This window comes from Cydia pomonella, chromosome 6, assembly GCF_033807575.1.
Source record: "Cydia pomonella isolate Wapato2018A chromosome 6, ilCydPomo1, whole genome shotgun sequence".
Classification (NCBI taxonomy): Eukaryota; Metazoa; Arthropoda; class Insecta; order Lepidoptera; family Tortricidae; genus Cydia; species Cydia pomonella.
This window is the reverse complement of record NC_084708.1, coordinates 11,362,563-11,379,059: the sequence shown is the minus strand read 5'-3', so window position 1 is coordinate 11,379,059 and position 16,497 is coordinate 11,362,563. Positions and strand designations below refer to the sequence as shown.

The window sequence follows — 16,497 nt, the reverse complement described above, 5'->3', positions numbered from 1 at the left end:
TCCACACTTTTATCATTTTGCCGTACGGGATCACGCGTATAGAGCTGGCGTATCCTATTCTTAAGAGGAAATAGGGCATTTTAATAATTAAAAATTCGAAAAAATCAAACGTAGGGGCATGGCCGTGGTCGATATATAACAAATAATATGAAAATATAGGTGTCAATAACGTTAATATCCAGAGAGGAAAATGAGGACTACGTTTTTTATGAAAAGGCGATTTCGCGCGGGTCCTCTACTTTCGTTTTAAATATGGACGCTACTTTGGGCATGCTGAATCACTAGCATCGTGGCGTGAAAAATCTATATATATATAACAACATACATAAGATGTGGAGATCTGGTACAAGTATTAGCTGGATTATACTGGCTACACACGTATCTACTTATATATCGTAGCGATTTCAGAATGTGCAAATAAATCGAAGGTTTAACATAAAGTGTATCTGCCACTCATGTACAACAATTTGTCATACACACGATCAATAAAGCTGCGCAAATCGGTTTGCACTGATTAATCGCCACGATGTATAGATCTATAGATACGTGTGTAGCCGGCATTAGAATGGCAATGAAACGAATACCTATATTAAAAACGGGTCACTCAGTTTTTTAAGTCGAAAAACGCTCGACATGTACGTGTGACATATGTGTTTTACGTGAGTGACCCGTTGTATATATATTTAATATGTCTGTGACTCACGGAAGTTTTGTTATTTAAACGAATACCTACCTACTGTAGAAATTATAATTAATTGGAGAATTAGTCTGATCAACCATTAAAATTGATAATAAATGGCTTGCTTTATTTTTGTAATGCTGGCACTTTGTAATCTAAATTAAAAGGAATGTAAAATTTTCTTCTATGTTCAAACTAGAACTAGGGGTATATAAAGCTACCGTTTTGAGTTTTTCATCAGTACATTCAAATCATTCGTCTATAAACGATTAAAAAACTCCAAAAAAATCTAAATATTCCCAAGTTTTCGAAAAACATCCTATTCACTTCTTTTATCCGCTTCAGTCCTTTTGGACGTTATAGTATTTTGCTACTTGGTAGTACTCTCTACAATCAATAAACATGTGAGTGTGATAGCAGCCCTTTCTCTTTCAGCCCACTCTTCCTGAATTCATGTTCTCCAAGCATTTGGATGCTGTAAACTTAGTCGTATATTGTGCTGACTTTACCTTTTGGTTTCCAGGTGCTGCGGAGGTTGTGGTTGCTGCGGAGGCTGCTGCGGTGGATGCTGCTGCCCTTGCATCACCATCTACACATGCTGTACCAAGATCTGCTGAGTAGTCGCCGCAGAGGTGCCGGCAGCCGTGCCAGCGCTTCTGATGCTTCTACCAAAACCCGTGTTGTGTGGATGTCATATTCTCACAAGTGTTGTTGCGTGAAATAAATTATGTATTAAGCTTAAACGTCCTGTCATTTCTAAAAAAAGCAGGAGGCAGCTCTGGCCCTACGGGCAGAGGCTTTGGCCAGAGGGCAGCTCTGGCCCCTACGGGCATAGCCTTTTGTCCGGGTCTGCCTAAAACGTAGTCTTCCTTCCGTCCAAAATTAGTTAGGTAGGTTAGGTGCGTTAGGTAGCTTCAGATGCCCTGAGGGCAAACTACCCAGAAATAGGACCCCTTCAAGGGCACTGTCCAAAGGTCAAAACGTCCAAGGAGTCAACACATCCAAAAGTCATAACGTCCAAGGAGTCAATATACCCAAGGTGTCAAAATGTCCAAGAGTCAAAACGTCCAAGGAGTCAACAGGTCCAAAGGTCAAAACATCCAAGGAGTCAACAGGTCCAAAGGTCAAAACATCCAAGGAGTCAGTATGTCCAAGGAGTCAGTATGTCCAAGGTGTCAAAATGTCCAAGGTGTCAATATGTCTAAAGTAAATTTATTATGTTACCTAATATTACTACACTAATAAATAATAAATAAATACTTTATTCATTAATACACACTATGTAGACTAACTTTTCGGCTCTATCAAATAAAAAACCGGCCAAGTGCGAGTCGGACTCGCGCACGAAGGGTTCCGTACCATTATCTATAAAAACGGCAAAATTACGTTTGTTGTATGGGAGGCCCCTTAAATATTTATTTTATTCTGTTTTTTAGTATTTTTGTTGTTATAGCGGCAACAGAAATACATCTGCGAAAATTTCAACTGTTTATCACGGTTCATGAGATATAGCCTGGTGACAGACGGACGGACGGACGGCGGATTCTTAGTAATAGGGTCCCGTTTACCCTTTGGGTACGAAACCCTAAAAAGGTATAAAAAGAAATAAATATTATTGTTTTCAATATAACGTAAACTCCAGCTATTCCGTGGACATTTTGACCCTTTGACATTTTGGCTTGGATATATTTACTAATTGGACTTGTTGACTCCTTGGACATGTTGATATTGACTCTTTAAACATTGTGACTCCTTAGACATATTGATTACTTGGACGTTTTGACCATTGGATATCTTGATTCCTTGGATATTGACTCTTTGGACATTTTGACACTTGGGCATATTGACTCTTTGGACGGTTTGACCTTTGTACGTGTTGACTCCTTGGACATAGACTCCTTGGACGTTTTGACCTTTGGACATAGTGCCCTGGAAGGATGATTCCGGGACTGGGCAGTCAGCATGAGAAAATGTTCAATGGCTGGAAAGTGCAGGGGTCAAAATGTCCATACGAACTGGCTGTCTATGTGGTAAAAAGTATGAACGTTGTAATGCCTTAGTGTCAAAATGTCCATACGGACCGGCTGTGTATATGGCAAAAAGTAAAAATTTCAAAATTTGCAATGGTTCAAATGGACGGCAGTTAAAATGTGTTCAGGTCCAATTAAACGATTCCGGGACTGGGCAGTCAGCATGAGAAAATGTTCAATGGCTGGAAAGTGCAGGGGGATGCATAGCTGAATGTGCAAGTCGCAAAATGTGCACTAATGCAAATCGCAGAAGGTGTAGATCGTAAAAAGAGCAGGTCGCAAAATGTGCAAATCGTAAAACGAGTAGGTCACAAAATGTATAAATCGTAAAATGTGCACGTCGCAAAATGTGCAAATCGTAAAATGTGCAGGTCGCAAAATGTGCAATTCGTAAAATGTGCAGGTCGCAATATGTGCAGATCACACTGTACTCGTAGATGAGAATGAGAAGTCTTCTTGAATTCTCTTCATCCGGGCGGGTCACGGGTGTTCAATACCCGAGTAGAGCCGATACCGCAGATCCGGACGTGAACTTAACCTGGACCTTAACCTTGTCCTAGAGGAAACGATTCTTGGCGGGCCCGTGTAGTTGTTAGTACGACTTTAAAATAAGAAGTTTTTCCATACGGAGGAAGATTAACTGTCAAAAATGTTAATAAGAGCACTCTATTAAAACACACTAAGGTCCATTTTCATTTGACAGGGTTGAAGGAGGAAAACGTGCCGAAAAAGAGAGCAAAAGAGACCACTGTCCTTTTCTAAAAGTAGTCATTGGTTAAAAAGAATAATCTATGATAGGTGAATATATTATATAAAATACGCGAAGAAAATAATAGAATAAACAAGGACATCTGAATATTTAATCAACGTTAATTTGTAACCAACACGGTAGCCATAGCAATACGATAGGAAGGGACAGTTGTTAGTTAATAGTTAGTTATATTATTATCTGCTTGCACATTTTGCGATCTGCCCATTGTGAGATCTGCACATTTTGCGATCTGCCCATTATGAGAACTGAACATTTTGCGATCTGCCCATTATGAGATCTGCACATTTTGCGATTTGCCCATTATGAGATCTGCACATTTTGCTGTTTGCTCATTGTGAGATCTGCACATTTTGCGATTTGCTCATTTTACCTAACCTGCACATTTTGCGACTTGCACATTCAGCTATGCATCCCAAAATGTCCATACGGACCGGCTGTGTATATGGCAAAAAGTAAAAATTTCAAAATTTGCAATGGTTCAAATGGACGGCAGTTAACCCTTTACCAGGCCAAGGGATATATTTCACCCACATCTTATATCGGTTACCGTAGTCAGGTTTTAACTCCAAACCACCTACAAAATATTTTGTCAATCCCTAAAAATATTATTTTATGATCTTCATTCACAACACGCTTCTAAATTGCGTAATATATCTTTGGCAGCCGTTTAAATTCACTTCAACGCTAATTTCAGTAAACTACGGATAAATTCGAACACTTTTCATAATTTCTATGAAACAGAAGTACATAGGTCGAACAATTTTTTGATATTTTGTAGATTTTGAGTGTTGAAAGCTAATGTAATCGGAAACATTGCTAAATATTCATGCATTATTGTGTATGACCAGAATTAGGATGTGGGTTGACATTATCCCATGGCCTTATTAGAGTTTAACTGTGTGGGAGCTATATTTCCCATGGCCCGGTAAATTGTCTTGTTATGTCATAAAAACTCACGTAAGTAAGTGATTTTTTTTCAGTGATTGATATAATGTTTCGTAGGAGATTTGGAGTTAAACCTTGACTATTATAACCGATATAAGATGTGGGTGGAATATATCCCTTGGCCTGATCAAGAATATAATAAGACAAAATCTAGTATGACAGTTCATTACTTAGACAGGCGATGGGATAACCTTAACCCACATTTTTATTTCTGGTTTAAAGGAAGATCTCCGACGTTCATAAATACATTTTTTACAAGGCGTTCAATACGGTTGCAACAGCATATAAAGTACGTATTAAGACACGCTGGTTCTTCGGGGCCTGGTAAAGGGTTAAAATGTGTTCAGGTCCAATTAAACAAGTGCCATAATGTATGATAGCCAACGCGAACACATGCGTAAATGCATCACGGTAATAATGTTTCCTTTTTGTACATGGTATAAAGCTTTATTCTAACTAAAACGTTTGGTTTTACTCTAAATTTTACAAAAGTTGTACAGTTCTAGATCAATGCATTACGTTTGAGGGAAATAATTTTTATAAGTGAAAAATTCTCAGATTTTTGTTCAGTTTCGTTTTGCGGCGGTTAAAAAAAGCGTTCAGACGCATAGTGCCAGAAACGCAAATTACCTTATACGCGGATGACCAGAATTTCGTACGCAAATTACCAGTTACGTAGATTACCCGAATTTTATTACGCAAATAGCCGGTATGTTAAAATTACGCATAGTACCAGAAACGCAAATTGCCTTATACGCGAATAACCAGAATTTCATTCGACGAAATTGCCTTAGACGCGGATGACAGTAAACCATGTTTCTAAAAATAAACATGCCTGTGTGTGTACTCATCAACATCAGAATAATAATAGCTATATCTATATAGACACTCAGCTAGATTTAAAAACTTCATGCTAAATATAAGGTAAAAATAATACAAGCCACTAGAATGTGAACGTCAGTTATTAAAAATACTAACTGTCAATTTGTGATTGATTTAGCAATAAAGAATTTAGCAATTAAAAATTGTGGTAAAATATTGAAAAATATGAGCTACTTCGAGTTAAATAACACATATGATTCCAGGTCTCGTCCTACACTAAAACGAGCAATAACCGATAGCAGCCGATGCATTTTTAGTGAATGCCCCGCGATGGATCTTCTCCATATCCCGTATCTTTCAAAGGCCATGCTTTTATCAAAACATGATTTTTATGTGCCACGAGATGCAAGGGTGTGCCGTCAACATTTAGAATCTGAAAACTGGGACCATGTATTAAATTATAGTGCATCAGTTACTGATTTTAATGAAATCCACACAGCAGACATCATACAAATTTATAAAAGTACTCTACAGTTGATAAATGTTACCGTGTCGTCTACCCTAATAGAATAAGGCTTTGGTCATTTTAGGCTGTAGACTAGAATTAAATAATAAAGGTTAAAATTTAATGTTTAGTCATTTATTTATTTTTAACTATGTAACTCCAGTGAAGCTCAATCATATCTAAACGATATATACAAGACAGTCCTTTCACTGAAGTGGTTGTGAGTGTTCTTTGGTGATTTTAATCGCTTATCATCTGGCGATTTGTCTGCTCGTTTCCCTCTTATATCTTAAAACAATTTTGCTTGTATATTTAAACATTACTTGTACAGTAGACGTAAAATCCCACCAGGTATGTACCTGTTAGGCACTGGTCCCACCGCGACCTAGTAAGCTATGAGCTATCGGCTATAAACACGAACAAAAGATAAGCACTCCCGTGAAAATAAAAGAGACACGGCGATATTTATAGTTACTCGCCCAGCTATGAATTCAGGATTTGTTAGATGAGTTTCCCAAACGCAGTTATTCCTTACAGCTAATTTTCTTTTCGCATTTTTTCCCGAAAGCGATTATCCTAGTCACTTTTTTGTCCGGCAGCTTATTTTTACAGTCGCTTTGCTTCTCTTTCTGATATTTTTTTGTCTGAATTTTAACCTGCAGTTAATTTCTGAATTCTTTTTTTTCCTTGTTGTTTTTTTCCGTAGCTATATTTCCTAAACGTTTTCTCCCACCAGAGGTGTGTGGGGTCGAATAGTCGATTTGAAAATGTTAAAAATAATCATAATACTTTAAATGAATAAAGGGAAGGGAATCATTTTTTTTAATTTGTTTAGAATCCATAAGTATTAATTTTCTAATGTATGTTGTTGCGGACAAGAACAAGAGGTATGGTCAATTACAAAAATATGGATACAATCAGAACGCTATAAATATGTATACACAACCTCATTGTCCTCATTAAGGTAGTGTATTTTTGACACGTCGATATTTTGTATCGATATAACATTTGCAGCTGACCGTACAGGATTTGATTTTTGTTATGAAAATAAATATATTTAACAACACATCACTGTTGTGGAAATACAAATGTGAAAAGTTGAACAAAACTTTTAGATAGGTATACAGGTTATGATATTTGCAGTTAGATAATCTTGATCTAATTATTCTATTAGGATTCCGGACAAAATAACTAAATAACTTTATATTTACCGAGAAACTTACTTAATATATGTTCTAAGGAATTATAACAAAACGAATAAAACAAAACACGTTCGTAAACAAATGCAAGCATGTTAAAAATTGCTTTAGGGAAATATTGCGAGCAATAAATAAACTACAGAGTAATAAAACGAATCTGAAAAAATGCGTTTATGAACAAATGCGGTCATGAAAGTCGCTACTGGAAAATAGTAAGACAGGGAAATTTAAAAAGTGGGAAAATTTGCGACTATGAATAACGGCGAAAAGAAAATTAGCTGCAAGGAATAACTGCGTTTGGGAAACTCATCTAACAAATCGAATTCAGGTATTCAGAATTACTACGACGACTTCACTATGACTAAATTACGTTACGTACCTACCTCTTTACATAGCATTCAACCTATCTCTGTCAATTTATATTGGCCACTTTAGATTAAAAATTAACTTGCATTATGACTGATAAATACTAAAACAATGTTTAATGTCACTTTATAATGTTTCTCGGAGTTATTCAGTTACAATGCAAGAAGAAAGCGAAAAACTGATATTCAGTAAAACTCAAAAAGGCAGGGATTCACTGTTACTTGGTGTACATAGATATACTTTGGGCGTGCATAATCCAAGTGGGTCCACTCTATGGAAGTGCATAAACCGTCTGTCGTGTGGTTCATCGATTACCTTAAACGCCAGTCGAACAAAGATTGTGCGAAAAAGTGCACATACTTGTGAGCCATCCTCGTCGAAAAATAAAAATCACCTAGCTTATCAAAAATGCAGAAAAATGGTTTGCGAGTCCTATGAATCCGTTCAAAAAATATTTGAAGATGTTTATAGTCGGGATATGGACACAGATGAAGATTCGGATGATTGTACGATTCCATTATTTGAAAATAAAAAAAGGTCATTGTATAGAGCACGAAAGGAGTTTTTGCAGGTCAAATCGACGTCTTTCAAAACACTACAAGACGTCGAAGTACCAATAATATTAAGACAAATTTTTTTAATTTGGGAGGATGGAAATGACGATAAAATTTTATTATTCGGCACCAAATACTCGAGAAAAGTATTAAAAAATAAAAGTGATGACACAATATTCTTTGGCGATGGCACGTTCAAAATAACTCCTCAACCGTTTGAGCAGCTATTTACTATACATATGGATGTAAATAGCACAGAAGAGCAAACTAATATCATACCAATGCTATATGCATTGCTTCCTGATAAAACCACAAACACCTACTTACGACTCTTCAATTACCTGAGAAATGAGTTAGGCATGTGCGTAAAAAAATATAAAACTGATTACGAAAGAGCTGCTATAAATGCCTTCAAAGAAGTTTACCCTGAATGCGACGTAAGTGGATGTTTTTTTCACTACAAGGCTATATGGAGAAAATCTGAGGAACTTAAACTAGAAGACACTAAAGATGGCCGCAAGTTAGCAGAATTAGCGTCATATTTGCCTTTCTTACCAGCCGATCTAATATTACAAGGGTGGGCTGAAATAATGTCTAGTTTGCCCAAGCATAACAGATCCATTCCGGGAGTGGGCAGTCAACGTGAAACCACCCCAATAGAGAAGTTTGAAAAGTATTTTAATAAACAATGGTTGTCAAAATCACTTTTGGCAGAAATCAGCTGTGCAGGTGAGAGACATCGCACCAACAACGCGTTGGAGGGGTGGCATAGTAGGTTAAATAAAAGAATGCGGGCTAATCCAAGCTTATTTCAATTTATTCTCTTTTTAAGAAAGGAAGCCATCTATCAAGAATCAAAAGCTAAAGATGTGCTATTTGAAAATGTAAAGAGAAAAAAATGTGACATTTTATTTGATAAAAATTATAAAAAAAAGTTTCAATTGTAGAACAAAGAGATTACTATTACTAATTTCTTGAAGTGTATTGTGAAGTTGAAGAAAAATGAAAAAAACTACAATAATTAGATTACAAAATAAAGAATAAGTGCTAATTATACTACAAACGTACCCATTTTTTTAGCTTAAGTGCTTAATTGAAGGTTTTTTTTAGTTTGTGAATAAGTAAAGTAATTTTTTAGTTTAAGTGTCTAATTGAAGTATTTTTTTAGTTTAAGTGCCTAATTAAGGAGGTAGCTGATTGTGATTTATGTTCGTAACTTACGGTACTTTATAAATTGAAATAAAATAATTTGTAATGATGTGTCGTAATTTATTTATTTAATCATATGGCGAAAGGTCACTTGTAGGAATCTATAAATCTAGGTATATTCAGGTTACGCAACTGGTATACAGTCTGTTTGTTAGGCCGCGTGCGGGCTTTACTTTAATCAGACGTAGTTGTCGCTCGTAGGGGAATTTGCGGGCACGTCATGTGGTAAGGTTTCCAAAAAACAACGTTATTTACTAGTATACATACTTAGTATTTGTAACTAACCTGTTATCATGTATCAGTCTTAAATATGCAACTACCAGCGTAGAAATAAAATTAATTTATTGATAAATACAATATACAGAGAGGTAAAAAATAACATACTTTTGCGTGATCAGAATTTTCCCATGTAGATTTTTTAGTACTTATAGTTAAAAAAAATGGCGGGACGAGTTACACATTTCGTACAGACTGGCGGGAACATGTCATGAGCCGCGACGAGTGGCGGACAAAAGGGGAGGGAAAGAAATTGGTACAACAGTATTTTACCAATAACATAGGACACTTAGTAAAAATACCTTATTCTGAAAACTTGAAAATATATTGATTTATATGTGAAACTTACTTTTGATGTGCCCGCATATCGCCCGCTGGAGTGCGACATATGATTATTGCCGTTAGTATTTTTAAAAGTACAATCAAGCAGCAATATATGCATCTAACTCCAGTTGTAGTGGTGCAGTTTCACGTGGTAAAGTGGATATGCTGGAAAAAAACACCAATTTTTTTTCATGTCTAGTTAATTTTTTGACAGTTATTCATTTAAACTTAAGCACGTTATATCAATCAAGCGTTTCGTCTATCACCCCTTTTGTTGTACTTGCATTTTAAGATGTGTACCATTTGTCACTAGACCATTGTGACCACGATTATATGTACATTTTGACACTAAAGGCATTACAACGTTCATACTTTTTACCACATAGACAGCCAGTTCGTATGGACATTTTGACCCCTGCACTTTCCAGCCATTGAACATTTTCTCATGCTGACTGCCCAGTCCCGGAATCTTGCGAAATAGGTAATATAAGTAATAGGTCAATAGCGATTTAGACGAATAGCGAATTTCGAATGAAGTTTTGTCACAACGCGAATTAGTCGGACTACGTTTTAGGCAGACCCGGACAAAAGGGTAGATCGTGCTACTCACTGGTAACTAGGCGTATCGCGAAATGGACAAACAGCTACTTAGGCTTACTGCGATTGGGACATATTGCGAAATAGGTAATATAAGTAATAGGTCAATAGCGATTTAGACGAATAGCGAATTTCAAATGAAGTTTTGTCATAACGCGAATTAGTCAAGACTACGTTTTAGGCAGACGCGGACACAAGGGGTCTAGGCATAACGCGAATTAGTCCGACTACATTTTAGGCAGACCCGGACAAAAGGTTCGTTAGGTAGCTTCAGATGCCCGAAGGGCAAACCCTTTTGTCCGGGTCTGCCTAAGATAAGCGTAATAATGCAAGAGGCCTAAGTCTTCTTGTGCCATATTCGCATTTGGACAAAAACTCATCAGGCCTAAGTCTTAGTGCGACTATTTCTCGGTTAGTCTAGGCATAACGCGAATTAGTCAGACTACGTTTTAGGCAGACCCGGACAAAAGGATACAGTAATAGGTCAATAGCGATTTAGACGAATAGCGAATTTCGAAATGAAGTTTTGTCATAACGCGAATTAGTCCGACTACGTTTTAGGCAGACCCGGACAAAAGGACAAATGGTGTCTTAGTGCTTTTATGAAGCGTGACGCACGAGTAGAATATCGTATAATTTAAACTATATAAGGAACTAAGTATTATATTTTAATTCAAAAAAATCAGAACACAATATAAATTAAATTTATATTAATTTATTTAAATTAATATAAATTTAATATTATATTAATTTATAATAATTTATTTAAAACAAGTGAAACATTACAAATTGAATCCAAGTGAACATTATTAATGCTCCGAGAGCTGGTAGACATTTTCCGTTTAAAGATTTTTATTTCTCAAAAGAATAACAATTATTCACTTATATGAGAAAAAACAACAATCCATTACAAATTAAATTAGTGAGCGATAAAAGTAAATACATAAATAATGGTGCCGCGCTAGTAAGTAGTAGAAAATATAATATAATAAAAGTGGTGTGTGTCAGGTAGAACAAAAACATGCAAAACAAGTTCAAGAAGTGTGGTTGCTATTGCTAGGAGCGTACCGCGCTGCGCGATGCAAGTCGCAGTCAGCTCGCAGTAGATAAGATAAGACGAACAGAATTGCGCGGATGTAAAGAGCGTGGAAGTGGCTAAGTAAGTGCATGCATTCAACCACGCTCGGGGTGTGGGAGCGATATTTTTATAGTGCTTTTTTTTTGTTTTTTATTTTATTTATTTTTTTATTTAATTTTTGCAGCTTATGTTAATTATATTATGTAAATTTTATATTATTATTTTTTACCGAATTATTAGTGTTCTAATTAATTACTACTTGTTTTAGTTATGTTATTAAGTAACTGAATTTTTATTTTCAGTTACTTAACAACATGCATTCTACATATTTTCGACTATTCCTTTTATAGGTATTTATAAGTAATTGAAGTGATTAACATATTCTTAAAGGCGTGTTAAAAGATGTTGCTTTAGTAATCGTTTGAATGTACTTAATGATTTAGCATCTTTGATGTCGCTGGGTAGTTTGTTATACAGGTTGGCTCCTTCATACAATATACATTTTTTGCCGTAGTTAGTTCGCGGCGGCCGGAGGACGAGGTTATTTGCATTTCTGAGTTTCATTTTTTGGATTTGTTTCTTTCTTGTAAACGAAATTTGAATATGTAGGTCCTTTAGTAGTATTTTTCTAATTAGTATACAGGTATGGTAAATGTAAGCATGGTCAATATTTAGAATTTTAGTTTCCTTGTAGATTTTAATCGTCGGAGTTAAATAATTGAAATGAAATAAGACCTTTATGAGTTTGTTCTGGGCTCTTTGCAGCGTGGTCAAAGTAGTTGGCGGTGCAGTACCCCATAGCTCAGTTAAGTATTCGATATGTGGTTTTACTAATGCGTTATATATTGTGTAGCGGACTCGTTTTGGTAAACAACGCACAATACTTTTCAGTGAACCGGTTAAAGCAGTTAGTTTTGCCCTTATTTTCTCAATATGAGGCTGCCAGGTTAGTTTTTTGTCCAAAATTAACCCTAAGTATTTTTCTTGGTCAGTGTTATTAATTGGATAGTTATCAATAGTCAGGGGTGGGTGATTTGACAGTTTTTTGTTTTTCGGTGAGAAAATTATATAATTGGTTTTGCTAACATTTACAGTTAGCATATTATGTTTAAACCATTTGCTGAGAAGGTTCAGATCACTTTGGGCATCAGATATTATATCGTTAAGAGAATTACCGTAGTAAAAGAGGCTTGTGTCATCTGCATACAAGGTAGCGTCACCCTTTAGACCTATTTGGCTTAAGTTATTGATGTAAATCAAGAAAAGTAGCGGACCTAAAATAGATCCCTGGGGAACGCCAAAAGTGACATTTCGTAGGCTACTTTGATGCTCACCTATTTTTACAATCTGTTTCCGATTTTCAAGATATGATTGAAACATTTTTAGAACCGTGCCACCCAAACCAGCTTCTTTCAATTTTTCCAAGAGAATGGGGTGACTAATAGTGTCAAAAGCTTTTTTGAGATCAATGAAAACCCCGAGTACTATGTTTTTTTGGTCTATGCTAACTTTGATTTTAGTAACTAGATCTATAGTTGCGGTCAATGTGTTTGATTGTGGTCTGAACCCGTACTGTTTGTCATAAAAGAAATTTATCGACGCAAGGTAGCTTCCAAGACGACTATACAACAGAGTTTCAAGTATCTTTGAGAGTATTGGAAGGACAGAGATTGGGCGGTAATTCCCAGGATCTGTTTTGGTTGCAGATTTGTGTATAGGTGTAACTTTAGCAAGTTTTAAGCTATCGGGGAAGTAGCCAAATATTAAGCAGTGGTTGAAACAATCCGTTAGTTTATCGATTATTAGGTCCTTTATGCACTTTACTGATTTCACTGATATCCCGTCCAACCCTGCACTTGTATTAGCATCTAGATTATTTATAATTGCTGAAACTTCTTGAACAGTTGCGTGTGTAAATTCTGTTAGTGAGCTTTGTGCCCGGGACGTACTAGAATTACAGTTTGACTTTGGATTAGATGAGAATTTACTTGCTAGCGTTGCACCAATACTCGAGAAGTATTCGTTAAAACATTCACAGATTTCTTTTGGATCTGTTATTGTTGCAGAGTCTGTAAGTAGCTTTGAAGGGATGCGCACTTCTTCGATTTTATTCCTTGCCAGGCTATTTATTAGTCTCCACATTTTTCGAGGACTTCTTTGGCAGTCGTTGAATGATTTTTGGTAGTAACCGTTCTTAGTGCTTTGTATACGTTCAGTTACTCGGTTCCGTTCCTTGATAAAGTTTTCTTTGATGTTTGCGTCTGCTGGTTTTTTTTTGAGTTCGTGAAATAAGGTGTTTCGTTTATTTATTCCGCTGATAATTTCTTTATTGATCCAGTCCTGTCTGGGGCAATTTTGAATCTTGACCTTTGATTCTTTGCTAAGTTTTATGCATGATATCAGCTTATTTTCCAACTCAAGATATTCTAAGTCGCCGTTCAAGTCTATAGTTTGTACCATCTTGTAGAGTGTTTCGTAGTTTATCGACTCATACTTGATTTTCTGTACACGATTTGGCTGATGTTTCTTTAGTTCTAGGTATATCTGTTTGTGATCGGACATTGCTGACTCTACCAATGCCAGATGAAAAGAGTTTTCTGTCAAATTAGTACAGACGTGGTCTATTATCGTGTTTGTGGTAGTGGTAACTCTCGTGGCGTAATTTCCATCTATTTGGTTCAATATTTTGTATCCATTTTCCTCTATTATCTGCTTGTAGCTTGTCGTAGTACGATCATCGCTTAGAATATTGATATTGAAGTCTCCGAAAATAATAGCTCTTGAGGATTTGTAAAGCTGTTCCGAGTAGGTGTCAAGGAATGACTGAAGGTGTAAGTTTTCTGGTTTTCTGTAGATAGCACCAATGTCTATGGCGTATTCGTCTAGGCGTATCCATTGGTAGTGGTTGCCATGAGTATTGATACTCATCATTTCACTATGCTTTAGATTATTATGGACAAGTATGGACACACCACCACCTCGCATATCTGGTCTGTAGTTCGAATAGTGTGTGTACCCGGATATTTGAATTCGCTCTAACTCGGTATCGGATTTGATCCAGGTTTCTGTTAGAATTATAATATGAATGGGGTTTTTTATGGCTTTTATAGTGCATTTTAGTTCGTCGAGTTTTCCAGGCTTCATTATGCTTCTTGCGTTTGCGTAAAGAAAATTAAGTGACTTTTTGTTCGTTGCAATATTCTCGTAACTGGTGGTAATTTGGTAAGTATTTTCTCTTGCAAGGCTCTGATCTGTCAGTTTTTTGCTGGTAATTGAATTATTTTGGGAGTACCCTTATGATATTTTATTGTTAGGTTTAGCTCACCACCTGCGATTCTGTCTTCTAATTCCTTTTTTAGGTTGTTAAAATAGTTCTGCTGCTGGGGAGTTTTATCAGAGTATATGCTGATTTTCGAGTCGGTCTTGTTTTTGTGGTTGCTGAGGATTGCTTTTGCGTCTTCTTTTGAAAGGAGGCATACTTTCAACATTCTGGTTTTGTTGGCCTTGTGCTTGCCTAATCTATGTGTTTGCAGAGGGTCACGACATGCAGGTGATACTTTTCGTATTATTTTTAGGGCTTCTTCCCTGTCATGTGCCTGTCTTTCTTCAGGGTCAGGAAGGTCCGATTCCGGGATTCCGTTTATTATGATATTACATGCTCTCACTTGGCGTTCCTGAATTTCAGTAATTAAGTTTTCTGGTGAGATGATACTCGGGCACGCATTGGTTGTGGATTCTTTTTTAAGCTGGGTTACTTCAGATTCTATCGAATCGATCCTTTTCTCGGTCTCAGTACTAAGTGACATTAGGTTGTCAATGCGAGATTTGATGCCATTTTGTTCTGCGGTTAATTGATCCATGGTTGATTTTAGGCTTTTCATTTCATCCTTGATTGTAGTAAGGTGGGTGGATATTTTGTTAATAGATTCTGTTTGTTTCTCCGTGGTTATTTTTGAACATTTCATAAGTGCCACCATTTCCTCTAGTTGAGTTCTGATCTCAGACATTTCATTGAGTAACTCGGCGCTATTATTGTCGTTATGCTTTCTTTTACTGTTGCGAAACATTACCTTCCGGTCCTCCTTTGTTTCGGGCGATAGTTCAGACGTTGACGCGCGGTGCAGATCTGTTTGTGAACCGCCGTTGCCACTTCCAGGTGATGAGTCTTCTAAAGGCATGTTGATCCGTGTTCAGCGCTAGTGTAATTGCGTAGCTGCAGCGGAATGAGCGGGTTAAAAAATATGAGCCCGTCTCGCTTGCCCGAGGCGGTGAGGAGCTGTAACCGCGGGACTCCGCTACCACTTAGATGTATTTGGCGTAATAGCCCACAAATTAAACACTCAAAATTGACACTTTTTGATGTCCAATTTACGATTATATTTGTGTAACGTTGATTTAAAACATTTAATACAAATTTGCGACACGTCTGCTCTGGTCGCTCACTTTCGCTTTATTTTTTTTCGCACATTTTAGATCAGGTATTTGAGGCAAGTTGAAAATTCGTCTCATACTGGTCTCATACTCCTATCATACCCTAATTCAGACAGAACTGCAGACCTGACTGTTGGGTAGCGGGGCTAAATCAAACATATATATTTTTAAAGTAATAAAACTTCCATGGGCACATACATATTAAAACGGGTCACTCGCGTATTTTACGTCGAAAAACGCTCGACATGTTTCACTCCGTGCAGAGGAGTGTCGTCAGGAGCTCGCGTTGGCCGACCGGGCAGATTGGTGGCTGCAGCTCTCCGCGCCCGTTGACTCTTTTGATTACTAAATCTAGTAGCGGCTTACAAAATACACCTATATTTCAAATTTATATGCCCCTTGGTGTGATCTATCCGTCTTATCACCCGTCACCCAGGACATCCGAATCATCCGATACCCAATAGATATTTCGCTCATCGAACAGCCTAAGACCGTCGGCAGGTGACAAGCAAAACTCACTAATTACTAAAAACATTTAAACAAAAATAAAGCGTATTTTAGTAGTAATATGGTTCATTGTGGTGGTAATTAGTGAGTTTTGCTTGTTGATGGTGTGTTCTCCGTATTTATTTATGCATTTAATAAATCATTATTAGAGTCATACCAAGATAAGTTGGCAGCGATTTTGATAGCCCAGCCTGTGCTAGTGT

General features: G+C 36.8%; 1 long non-coding RNA gene across 1 annotated transcript; it reads left to right on the top strand.

The window, feature by feature from the left end:
- The first annotated feature begins 539 nt into the window (after nucleotides 1–539).
- Nucleotides 540–1,422, top strand: LOC133518945 (uncharacterized). Its single transcript, XR_009799556.1, has 2 exons — nucleotides 540–1,083; nucleotides 1,203–1,422. It is a non-coding gene; the product is annotated as an uncharacterized LOC133518945 (long non-coding RNA).
- Nucleotides 1,423–16,497: the final 15,075 nt, after the last annotated feature.